Source organism: Scophthalmus maximus, chromosome 7 (genome assembly GCF_022379125.1).
Source record: "Scophthalmus maximus strain ysfricsl-2021 chromosome 7, ASM2237912v1, whole genome shotgun sequence".
In the NCBI taxonomy this organism is placed as follows: Eukaryota; Metazoa; Chordata; class Actinopteri; order Pleuronectiformes; family Scophthalmidae; genus Scophthalmus; species Scophthalmus maximus.
In genome coordinates this window covers 10,573,960-10,587,096 of record NC_061521.1, presented here as the reverse complement: position 1 = coordinate 10,587,096, position 13,137 = coordinate 10,573,960, and the positions used below count along the sequence as shown (strand labels likewise).

Sequence of the window (13,137 nt, the reverse complement as noted above, 5' to 3'; positions counted from 1 at the left end):
CCATCAAACTCAACTGGATTAGCATTCACACTCTGTGATTTCATTTTGACTGACAGTTTCTTGTAATTTCACACAGCATTGGAAAATCTGTCAAATATGCAAATTGGACCTGAAATTTGATTCAAGCAAAATGGGCACTTCACTCTGATTTATATGAAATTATTTAACCACTTGTCAATAGTTGAATTTTTTCTGCATTAATTAATTAGGGCCTGAGCTCCACTGACAAAGTCAGAGTGAGGACCTATTGTAATTGAGTGAATTATTTTCTTTATAATTGGCCTGCAATTATGTTGAATGCATGCATAATTAATGAGGGTTTTAAAAAGGTATAATGAATGGAGATGTGTTAATCAAGCATTACTTCAGGTAAAAAGCTCAGGGGAGGAGTTGTTAAGGCACTGCCTGCTGACAAAGATTGTGAAGTGAAGAGCTACTGTCAGTACAAAACAGAACACAAGGAGAATCAGGGCTCCCTTCAATGTGAGATTTGAGTGATGTTACGTCCTTTAGAGAGCTCGCCATCATCAGAGAAAAGATGGTTGAGATTCTACCAATTATTGTGTCCTTCATTTCAACATCGTACAATAACAGAGTATGCTTTGTGTGCAATGTGATGCAGTTTACACAAAAAGGTTCACAAAGTGTGTAACTTGATCGTGAGTAATACTAGGTTATTTTCAAAGTATTTAAATAGTGATTTGTAACCTATAGTCAATGCTCTCTGTTTTTACTTTTTGCATCATAAACATATAGACATTAGAGGGGTGTGAGGTTATAGCTAATGATAAAAATGTAATGAGTGTCCATCACTGAATTACTGAAGCATGTTTGCATGCAAATAACCAACTTTTGTTTTGAAGAATTCCTCTTCAGATACTGAATAGAGTAGACCTTGCTTTCATATGTGTTCACCACATAATTTGTTGCTCTTTGTTGTGCACCTCACGGCTCAGCAAGGGCATCCATAAAAACTTGGGCCTCTTTAGGTTTTTACAGATAAATCTGCCTTTCATGGAGAATTTACAATGTGCTATTCATAGTTACTTACTTCACACGTTGTTATTCAATCTCTGAGAATTATACAGAGTCACTTCTGTGTGGGTAGGTGTTATTACAACACCATTATCCCATTAGCAAGTCTCCGAGCTGGGCTCGTTGACTGTGGATGAAAGATAAATTTTAAGGCCCTCATGAATAGATCTGCCACTATTTTAACTGACTGCAAGACGGGCAAAAGATATCCTTTACACAAGGGATAAGCAGAGGAATGAAGAAACGCTGCAAATAATGAATGTACTGAAATTGTCTGGAATAATGAGCCTTTTGATGAGGGGGGGGGGCACCCAATCATTTGTTGTCAGCCCTAGCCCTCAGACACATGCACTATTCACTATACACAGATATCATCATTTCATTCATCCTGTCTATTCATATTCAGAAGACCCGGGAGGCAAAAAGAGCAGGGAACACGTGTGTAAAGTAGAATATGCAGGAGGGACATTGTCTGAAAAAAGCAAATCTTTTTTCCAAATACATTGTCTGTCAAATCACAGTGATATCGGAGAGCAATGAGAGAGATAGGCAGTGCAATAAAGCTCGGACAATAAAATAAAAAATCACATCTGACATCCAGGCAAAGTGTGCTTGAGTAAATATGGTAATATGAAGGTTTTAATAATCTGAGACTTGCACAACAAAGAACTCTCACTGCTTTGATTTCAGTGTGTAGTGAAAGAGCCGTGCATCAGATAAAATGAGCAGTGCAGAGCTGTGGCCTATCAACAAAAAAAAAAAAAAAAAAAAAAAAAGAGTGGTAAGCCTTCGAAAGGTGGTGCTGATGATTCCACCCTGAGCCTCACAGATGGTCTGCTCCGCTCCGTCCCAGTGAAGCCTGAAGAAGTATGAGCTGTTAATGAGAATGAATGGCTCAATCAATTCGACTTGAATGCGAGAGTTGCTTTCATCAATAGATTTAATAAAGGAGTATCTCCTCCTAGTGGGACAGAATGGGCCCATGATGTAGAAACAATGAAAGAGTTTTTACCTTTTCTGCAGCACTATATAGTCTACCTGTGCTTTCAAACAGGATGAGGCAATTCACGTTGACCAAAGCAGCAAAGAAGACGAAATAAAGAGTGGGTTGATTCAAAGTTTCAAATTGCATCAAATTTCAGAATTTTAACAATTACATTTCCTGTGTCTGAAAATGTAATCTCTCACCTGCCTAAAAAATACACATACATTATTGATTTTTTAAATTTTTTTATATCCAGTAGTAGGCATTGATGAATATTAATTTGATTACTTTAAATAAAAGCTACTTTTCTATTAATTCAGTGGCAAAATATTTCAATCACTACATTCAGGCCTTCTGCTGAAGTTTTTGTGTTTAGAATTGGATGATCCTCTGGCAGAGAAGTCTGCTCCCATGGCTTAGTTCTGACTTGGGCTGAAACAAAAGGGTTGGATTATCTCTCTCCATGGCAGGCTCGTTCATGTGCTTTAGTACGGAAGCAGAATCTAAATGCAATTTTTTTTTTGTGGCTCTGTCCTTAAGCATTATGAGGTGAATTTAATAGGTTAAAGGCAGTTTTACTGCAGAGGAGTAATTGGAGTCCTACCTGTTGTTCCAATATGTCAGCCAAAAACAGAGACAAATTATCTGAATGATCGTGGACCCTCTTCTGCTGTGATGCACTAAACACCAGCTGTACAAAATTACCAGTTGTGTTTTGCACAATGCTTGCTGATTTATTTAAGGGCCTTAGTCTTTTCTTGCACAATGTGTAAGCATATTTTCACCAAGTTATTAAATGCATACACTATGGACAGACTTGTCACAGTGTGCTATTTAGTGGTGATAATATACAGTATACCTCTAGTGTAACTGGCTTCAAATTGGAACGGATCCTTGACAAACTAATGTCATGCTCTGCCAAATAATATATACAGGCAGTCATTACGTTAAATAGTGACACAATTGTCCAACTGTCAACAAACAGCTGCTTGTTTCTGAGCAAACCAAGGGAATAATGGTGACTTCACATCATTATTTCTGCCTACACTGAAATGTAGAAAATGCTATTTTTCCTCAGTGTTTCTAAATGTAGACACTTTGTGATGGGTAATGAAATGTTGCATTAGTCTCTTAACAGACATTTTAATAGTTTATCATTACAGCACAGCGCCTGGAACAAGTTGGGGGATTAGGAACAATCAGTGAAGGTTGATCAATGTAATTGGCCAATGAGCCCAGTCCCAGCGCATGCACAGAGAGAGGGCTGGTGTTTTGCAGAGATGTGTCTTCCTGCAGAGAACTTAATGCCCGTCATGGGAAGGTGCACACAGCCAAAGCAGAAACTACCGGTGTTATGCCGAGTGCTGTCAGTGACAGTAAAATCTTTTATGATGGGCCACTGGTCCACCGATGTGGCTCCCGATGGCCAGTCAGACCATGACAAAGAGAGAGAGAGAGGGAGGCAAGGAGGTACCGAGCAAATCCATGAGCTGCGCACAGTTTTACAATGAAGCAGTGGCCCAAAACACTACGTTAGAGATCTTTTATGTTCTTATGATTATAAAACTGTGGCAGGCTGCCACACTCTGGGTAATTGGTGAGGAATGCTGCTTTGGGTTTTACAAAATCGCCAGGAAACGCAGTGATAGACGTGACTAAATCAGTACTCAAACAGTTTTATTGCTTGCTCGGCACCATCCAGAGCTAAAAAGTGGAGTTAGCCAAACAACCTGTAGCAACAGCAAGCCAGAGGAGTGCTGATGAAATGCTGAATGGACAACACAGTGGTTCAGAGAAAGCAAAATGCATCACAAACTAGTCAATTGCTCATTTTATCTTCAAAGATCTTCGTCCATATATCGAACGATGGTTTACACCATGGAGCCACAGTTCATTATAGTTTTTCTCAAAGACAGTTGTGCCCGAAATCTTCAGTAAGGTTAAGAAGAAGAAAAATAAATAAAATAAGCGATAAGCAGTGATGAACAGGTCAATCTTACCAGCAACGTTTGGACCTCACAAGTCTTACATAATCCTAACGGCTCATCACAACAGATGCCTGGTCTTTCTCCAGACGTGAGACAGACATGAACAGATATCAGCAACTAGACTGTCTGACATATCCATGTAGAGGACTTCACCCAGGGCTTCGAGCCAGTGAAGGTGGCTACATGGTTACATTAGTAGTGTATAGTGAATACTGTATAACTATAGCTATTTACCAAGAGCTAATAAAGATGGTGGGCCCCACTTAACGTAGCTGCCTGTTCCAAGATTTCAATTAGGGATGTTCCTATACAGTAATTTCACTGCCAATTAAATTGGGTACAAGGAGGGGCTGAGCAAAGCAGAAGCTGACATTCAACCTTATTTTGATTTTCCAGATCAAAAACACAGCCAAACCATGGCAGGTGGCTGTGTCACATCCCACACCCAACAGTTAATGGTAGTGTACTTAAATAAATATTAATAATTAGTTTAACAGACTAGTATTTCTGGTGCCAACAGAAGTACTCTCACTTTACTTCCAAAAATATTTTCTTCACCAAATATGCATGATGAGGCTTCTGAAATAAAACTCACAAAAGATGGGATGTGATGTTTTTGTAAATATGACTCATGATCTCTGGAGGTCCATGATTCAACGTTTCAACTAGGTTTCAACGGCTGTCAACATGTTGATGTTACAACCACGCGACACCAGTATTCATTAATATATAATAAGACAAGTAAAAAAAAAAAATTTAACATGATGAGACACACAAACACACACTCACAAGCCGCTGTGTGTTAACAGTTCAAAGGAGATACAGTTCAAGCGATACACCCAAAACCTGTTTGTATCACTGGATCTTTTACCACCTGTCTGTCCATTATGAACAGTTTTGTATATTAACTGGTAAAATGCCTGTCTACAATAAGTTTCCTGTCTTATCTGAGCACATCTGCTGTTGGTTAGAGTACTTGAATCAATCAAGTTAATTACCTTTCAAATCAATATGAGTCTTTAACCTTTTGTGACCTCTTTGTTGTTGTGATTCAGTTTAAGTTAAACTGTGGGGAATATAATCTTATCTAACCAAGAGGGTAATTACTGTTCACAATATGGACAGAATTGATTTCCTCTACCACTGAAGTGTTTGTCTAATTAATCCACAACAAAGGCAAAATATTCAACAGTAGTTGTAACATTTGCATTTGTCTCCTCAGAAACTGGCAAAATGTACAGACGCATCTCAGCCATTTTCACAAGCTTCATAGTTAAGTTATTTCAGATTAGCAACATTGTGTCTCGATTGAAATTTGTGTTTGTGTTTGAGTTTTTCCAATTTTCTATTATGACACAAAACCCAAGGGAAAATTAATATTGATTTCTGTTAATCTAAACAGATTGAAGGAAGTTGTTTGAATACCTGAGTGGCCCTTCATTAACAGCATCTCCGCTTGGGCTCAGTTTAGAGAGTTTGGCGGTACATCGGATTAATTCCTCTTCCCCACATCCCCTTAGAATACATTCTCTGCATGACTTCATGTAAAAAATCCAGAGAAAACATTTATTATGGTTAAGACTAAAGAGATGACAAGTGCTTATTTTTATGGACCTAAATGGACCTTGAATAGAAACAAAATGCCAAATAAAGGCATCACAATGAAATTAAAAGTTGTCTTATAGACAGGTGTATCAGATTAAAAAAAAAATTCTAAAACTACCTGATGTAGATCCAAGGACTAAATATTGTAAATAGAATGACCGCCAGTGTTCGGAAAATACAACATTCGCAACAAGTTGTAGCCCTTAAACCACGGCGAGAGATGAGGGCCCGCTCTTACAGAGAGGCCACGACAATGACCCCAGTGCTAATTGGAGTAGGCAGAGTGGTGCACAAGTCGAGCCACCCTGGTCATTAGGTATAAAAGTGGGACATTATGTATAAAGACCAACAAAATCATAACATGACTCATTGGACTACAACAAACCACATTAAACCAATCAACTTCTAGACAACTCGCGTCAACATCGAGGAGAACCAATCCACACATCACAGATACATGACATATACACCCGTTTTCTGGGTATGTTCTCACAATTATACGCAGAAATACAACGCTTTCAGCTCAGTAATGAATACTGAAAAGACCGAACAATAAATGCACTCCCCAAACTAAAAGTTTATCTTCACCTCAAAAAGTAACAATCACATACATAACTTATACAGTCTCGTCTTTATTATAGTACTTAAAGCTAACGACTAGGGACGCAACACAGCTTCAAAAGCAGAACACATGGATGAGCAGCTTCTCACAAGCAAAAGGCAGATCTTCTTCACTGGCTCATTCATGCACCACACAAAGTCAACAGGTGAGTGAGCGGGGTCAGCCTTATGTTCCCACATTTCTAGGACATTTTCAAAATTAAGGTTAGGGTTAGGGTAGGGTTAGGGAGAAAGGGGGATAAAATCTGATACAAATTCATGAAAAAGTAAATGTGGGAACATAGGGCCTAATTTTGAAAAAAATCTTTAAAATGTGGGAACATAGGGCCTAATTTTGAAAAAAATCTTTAAAATGTGGGAACATAGGGCCTAATTTTCAGTGAAAAAAAATTTCTTAGAAATTCTGTGGGAACATAGGGCTGTGGGAACAGGCACGCTCACGAGTGAGCGACCCGTTGGTAATGCAAAAAAATTGACAGGTTCCTCATAATTTAAAACAGACCTGTACCTGCAACTGTGTCTGTGTAGAGACAGGAAGTCAACACAACCAGGTTCAGTGGAGACTTTTACAGCAATGATACACTTCAACAGAGACACTGCAAGGAGTTCAACACACACACACACACACACACACACACACACACACACACACACACACACACACACACACACACACACACACACACACACACACACACACACACACACACACACACACACACACACACACACACACACACACACACACCGTCATCGAGAGACATTAGAAACCAGTCAGGGTAGTGGGTGTTCATTGTGACTCACCTGATTTGAAGTCCACTCTTCTTTTTTCCCACATTGTGACTCACCTGATTTGAAGTCCACTCTTCTTTTTTCCCACAGAGATCAAATAGGCTGATCCATGACTACCTTTGTGATGATTTACTTCAGAGTTTGACAGTTTGTAAAGACATGACGGCGACGACGGCGTCGCAACTGTTTCGTTCTTGCCGTTGTCTAATCAGAGGACGTCAATTTCACCTGTCTTCGCGCCGGCAAGGGTGTAATGCCTTCTGTGACCACACACTGGCTTTGACAGCTACATGCCGTTAGAACCCAGAGGGGCGCTGTTTCACGCATTTGAGGAAACAGGTTTATTTTTTTTAAATGGGGAAGAAATGGACGCAACCGCAAAGTAACATTTCCTTAAAATGACAGTTGCCTCAGTGCAGTTTATGAAAGTTTAGATGTTGACTGTTTAACTCTTAAAACCATTGTCATCACGACTTACAGATCATGTAAATCTACAGGTTTGAATGTGCTGCAAATGGCTGATCAATGGGGTTAACAGGTGTTTTAAATCAGGCTCCTCAGGTAGTGTGTGTGTGTGTGTGTGTGTGTGTGTGTGTGTGTGTGTGTGTGTGTGAGTGAGTGAGTGAGTGAGTGAGTGAGTGAGTGAGGGAGGGAGGGAGCGAGTGTGTGTGTGTGTGTGTGTGAGTGAGTGAGTGAGTGAGTGAGTGAGGGAGGGAGGGAGCGAGTGTGTGTGTGTGTGTGTGTGTGTGTGAATGTGTGTAAGTGAGTGTGTGTGTGTAGTATTGGAGAACAGCTTTAGGGGCAGTAATGTTCCTAGAAGAAGAGACACAGTCAAAACCTCTGTTTCTTATTTGAGAAACTACTACTAATACTTAAAACATTTTTTTCTCTGAAAAAAGGAGAGTGTCAATATGAAGTTGAAATCGAGAAAGGGATCTAATCTCATTTTATAATGTAGAGTTTTGATGCAGTGCTCTTCTGTTAATTAGTCTTTCACTAATAAAGTTTTACACCTGCTTGTAAATATTTTTACTATTGCAAGTTTTTAATGGTTTAGGGCGATCATTAAGCTTAGGCCTCTCTGTAAATATTTCAGAAGTCAAATTAAATCTAATTAAAGCCTGGTAAGAAAAGTTTTGTACATTAGGAAGCTTTCTTTGTCCTCTATTGTTGGCTGAAAGATTTCCAGTAGCTCCGTTAGCTGTATATTGATTACCAAGAATTTTCTCAAGTCAGTTTTGTTTGTTAAATGTTGGAGAGTGCTTTAGGCAGAGGTCTCACCTTGAATATTATACTGAAGCTCTGTACCCTTGTTCAGGTTGGCTATTTGCTCTCCAGATATTGCAACATCCATAAAATTATTCTGTATTTAATATGTCATTTTTGCCTCCTGTGTAGAGTTTTTAAAATTCATTCACCACGCTTCTATCCCCCTGGACCATGACTGAGAGAGAGCAACACATATTACAAAAAGGTTTTTTTTCTGGTATTTGTATATAGAGATAACCATTTCCTATCTCCATGTTGAATGTTAGTAGCACTTGCTGAATACATCTCCAAGGGGGGTGAAAAGCCATTTTCAGTTTATCAAGCTTGATTTGGATTTCTGCTCCAGAAAAAGGCAGAATTATTATTGATCATCAGTATCCGAAATCGTTGGGGAGGAGAAAGGATTTTTGTTGTTTAAATGTTGGACATTTGAGTTGAGGACAAAGACCTGTAACAGATTTCACTGTAAGATGCGAGTTTGATTGAGATTGATGTGACTACTGCTGGTATTGCAAGTAAAATGGTTGGTATTTTTGCCCTAGTGTAAAAATATCCTGCATTTGACTGGACCTCTTGTCTGACTGTCTCCTTGTCATGTGGATGTCATCCAAAAGTATTAACACGTACGGCTCAACTGCAGCACAGACACTAGATTTCCCATAGGTATTTAATGTGCCTGTCGGCCTTTCTGTATATGCTCTTTGATGGACAGGTGACTTGTCCAAGGTGTTTTCCCACTTACACCCAGTGTCTTTATATCATAAGCCTGGTGATATTTATTATTATTGTTGTCAACAATTCCCATGGAAATACCAAAACCAAAAAAGGACCTGATCCCTTAATGTATTGACAGTATATCCACAGATTGATGTAACAAAGTTCTCTGAAAAATATATAGCATATTATGCCAGCCTTAAGGGGGAAAAATAATCAGAGTTGAACAGCATTGGAGTTTCTTTTAATTTAATAGTAGTAGCCTTCTGTGCTCTTATGGACTTTTTGCAGGTGTATTTTTTTTTTAATTGAAGGAAGAGACCATGCAGAAGAGATAACAGCAACAGAGCCACGTCACATAATGACTTCCATAAATATACTTAGGGATGAAGCAACTTCACACTTTGTGGAACAGTATTGCAATGCAATGTTACTTACTGCTCACTTGTCTGAACATGCATGTAAATGTGGCCAAAATCCACCACCTTACTCCTCCATCTGAAGACTTGCACTCTGACCATAATGATGCACCGACAAAAAGATTTGCTGTGCTATACCGAAAGAACTGTTGTCCCACGATAATAAAGGAGGATTTTGGTTCAACAACAATGCGAGTTGTTGTCATAGGCCGCAAAAGTGGTCGTAAAGAGAAAAAGAGGGAGGTAGTGTTTTCTTACGTGTATTCACCTTGTAATGGACAAGTATGTGGGGAAAGCAGCATTCTCTGAGACACCAACACCTGAATAATAATGGCAAAGCCTGACAATGGAGAAGAGACGAGTGGCTTCTGTAAACCAACCCTGTCACAACAGAGACAAAATCCTTTGGTATTTAAAGTAAAAGGGATGATGGCTTTTAGTCATTGTGGCAAGACTGGAAAATTCCCATGAGGCAACACAGGTAGAATAGACGTCTCAAACAGAAAACATCTCTCATAATTTTCAGTTCATTTTAACCATAACATTTTAATCAAAATCATAATTTGCTACAGACAAATACTTCATCTTGTACAAGTAAGATCGTGTTCGACAAGCCTGTCATTTGTGGTTTCATGAATAATGCAAAGTGTGAGAAATGAAAATGCAATGCAAGAGTCAAACATGACTTACATATGTCACATAAGGTTTAACGATTTAACATAAAAATAAACCCCCACAGCTGATTATCATTCAGCTCAGTCTATTGGTGGCTTCACTGCAGCTGTGTGTTCTCTGCATTTCACACCTTGAGTCTGGCTGATGGAAAGAAAAATCATATCATATCAGCCGAGTGATTGCACTAAACTTGTGTGGAGCTCCATTACGGCCCTCGCTCGAGTCAGGGAACTATCACGACAATGAGCTGTGGAAGATTAAATGGGACAGTGCTCTTTGTGGACAAGCCATAAATACTAGATCATATAATAATGATTAGGTGAATGCATGTAATGTAATGTTGATTGAATTAGGATGAACGTGTCGACATTTAGACCAGTGTCAATTTTAATGTGATCAAAAGCATGGGGACGTTATGTAGATAGTCCTGCTGAGTTGTTCCAGTCCCATCTCTTTGCATTTACAAGTTTTCAAATGAAATTAAAGGAGAGTGCAGTGGCATGAAATGTTGTGAGTGGTGGCATGCAGTCAAATTATACTTTTATGACTTTCTGCTCTGGTGCTAAAAAAGTGCCGTTCATTAGAAAACAGAGGAGGGAAGACTGCAGCAGACAGCATTACAGGAAAACACTGCTATATTATCATACATAATCAGGAGAGTGCCATCATTTCATAATGCATGACAAGCCCATCTAGGCTAACACCTGCAGGGGTGATGTCCTCATCTTTAATCAGGAATTTCAATGAATGTAATTTATAAAAGCCTGGTCAGGTTTCCTCCCATAATTGAGAACTATTTTTCACCCACAAGCTCGATCATTTCCATTACGGGGCTTGTTATAGAAGTGATCATGTGGCTAAAGGCAATTCTCCTGCAGGCTCTCAAACAATATTTACAAGCCAAGGAAGATCCGCTGTTTACACCACATCCCAATGCAAACAGGAGCTGCTCATGCTCGTACTCCGAATATAGAGCCGCGACACGTCACTACAGAAGCTGCGGCAAACACATCACACCTTCCTACATTACTGTACAAACATCATTGGCATCATATTCTTGGTGGTGTGCCACAGTTAAAGCATCTATTCTATGTTTTCAGAAAACTATTAAAAGGATTTCTATTTTTCTTATTTTGACAATTTAAGAATGCCATATCACAGCACGTGGGTAGCCAGGTCAAATTCAGTATTTTAAAAAATGCCATTATGGGGCTTTAACCCCAAAAATAAGGGGAGTTATAAACTAATGTCATGATGTTGCTCCTCCTCCTGCAGTCTGTTCAAGAGCATAATTGGGTGAGGAGAATTGTGAGAATAGGAAAAAGCAGCAGTCAACAGGTGCCTGTCTTTTTATCCAGACTCCTGCCAACACTTTAGATTTCTTAATCCAAAACGTTTTTATCTACTGTATGTTTACTTTATTTCTTGTCTTTATTAAGTATTGTTATTGAATAAACCTACTCTGACTATTTGTTTGTCTTTTCAGATGCTAAAATTGGCAGCTGGAGTGTTAAGGTGCATTCACAATATACAGGCCTGCCACCTTTCCTCTACAGATGCAATGCGCAGTGAACAAGAGACATCAAATCCAAAACCAACAAATTAACTCATAAGTCAAACAGATCCTTAAGTCTTATCCATCAAGTATACTCATGCGCTTTTCATTCACAATGGAACACAGATCATATGTGCTTTGGTCTGGGGGGCGGGGGGTCTGATTTGATCCAGGATGTAAATTCTCAGCTGAAAAGTTGAGTCTTAAAGTTTTTTACTCATTACTGTATGTGGATGCCCTCTAGTGCTCCAGAGGTGAAGACCAAAGACAGTAAAAACTTCTTCCAGGAGCTGGAAAGTATGGAGGTTTTTCTCGCCCAACTCAAACCTGTCTGCATGGGTAACCTTTAATATTCCGGTGTAACCTCATGACATTATGGACTCAAAATTCCACTGCCAGGAGTCCAGTATGTACCAGACACATTTTTAAGGGAGGTTTCAAGCCAAGCTCGCACTCACACACACACACACACATTCACATCTGGAAGCCGACCAGTATAACCAGTGTATTCTAGTCTGTTAGCCACTGGGCAGCTCCACCAGAGCTGGGTTTCCGCTACCTTGCTCAAGAGTAGAATGAGGGAGGGGCTGCTCCTCGAACATTTGCTTCCACATTTCTAACAATGCACATTCAATTGTGTTCACTGGCGTATGGAAACAAGTGGGTGTTTACTGAATGATGCTGTTGCTGTTTGGCCATTTATCACCCGTCAGCCTGTGTACGTGTTTCTACATTAGTGTATTAGCATTTAAACAACTTAATATCCTCAGCCACTATAAAAGCACAAAGAATTATTATAATCATTTTTGTGGGGGTAAGATCATCGTTAGAGAAGCCCCCTGGATTAGACTTCAGTGTCACACGGTAGACCTCAGTGATCTGCAAACAGGATTAGAGCATAATCTTCTTATTATTAAATTGTCATTCACATGTTATATAAAGATGCAACCCCTCTGCCAAAATGAATCCAATCTTTATTAGAAATGTCAAAAAGTATTTGCAGTCTGCATACATTTGTTCGTGAACCGTACGGTGTGTCATCAGGCCAAGCGCAAATGATCTATCATTATTTGATGGCTTTGTGTTTTGTATTAAATAGTGACTCAGGTTGTTCCAGGTTTGACATTTAAATAATTCATCAGTTGATATTTTCATTTCACTGAGACCTCTCTGCTTAGATGATATACATGAAGAATGTTAACTGCGACAAAAGTAATCAATTTACAAAAACGTAGAGCACCAAGTGTAAATGTTTCACTCAATATAACAATTGAGAATTGACTCCACATCACAGCAGTCAATTGATTTCTTCAGAACACCTCTATAGGTGGAATATTGAGTGAATGGAACATTGAATGGCTGCCGGGTAAAGGTAAAAGGAAATCCATGCATGCAGCAGAGAGATAATGAAATAGACTGCAGTCAGACCCTTAAGGCACATACCAGTGACTCGCTCTGGGTCCCTTGACAATAAAGATT

At 39.2% G+C, this 13,137-nt stretch overlaps 1 long non-coding RNA gene across 1 annotated transcript in view; it reads right to left on the bottom strand.

Annotated features, from left to right (window-relative positions):
• The window catches only part of LOC118315711, a 37,833-nt gene extending 30,616 nt beyond the window's left edge, over positions 1-7,217 (bottom strand). Inside the window, exon 1 of the long non-coding RNA XR_004794918.2 lies at positions 7,039-7,217. This is a non-coding gene — a long non-coding RNA (uncharacterized LOC118315711). The remainder of the gene's footprint in view (positions 1-7,038) is intronic.
• Between the last annotated feature and the right edge of the window lie 5,920 nt (positions 7,218-13,137).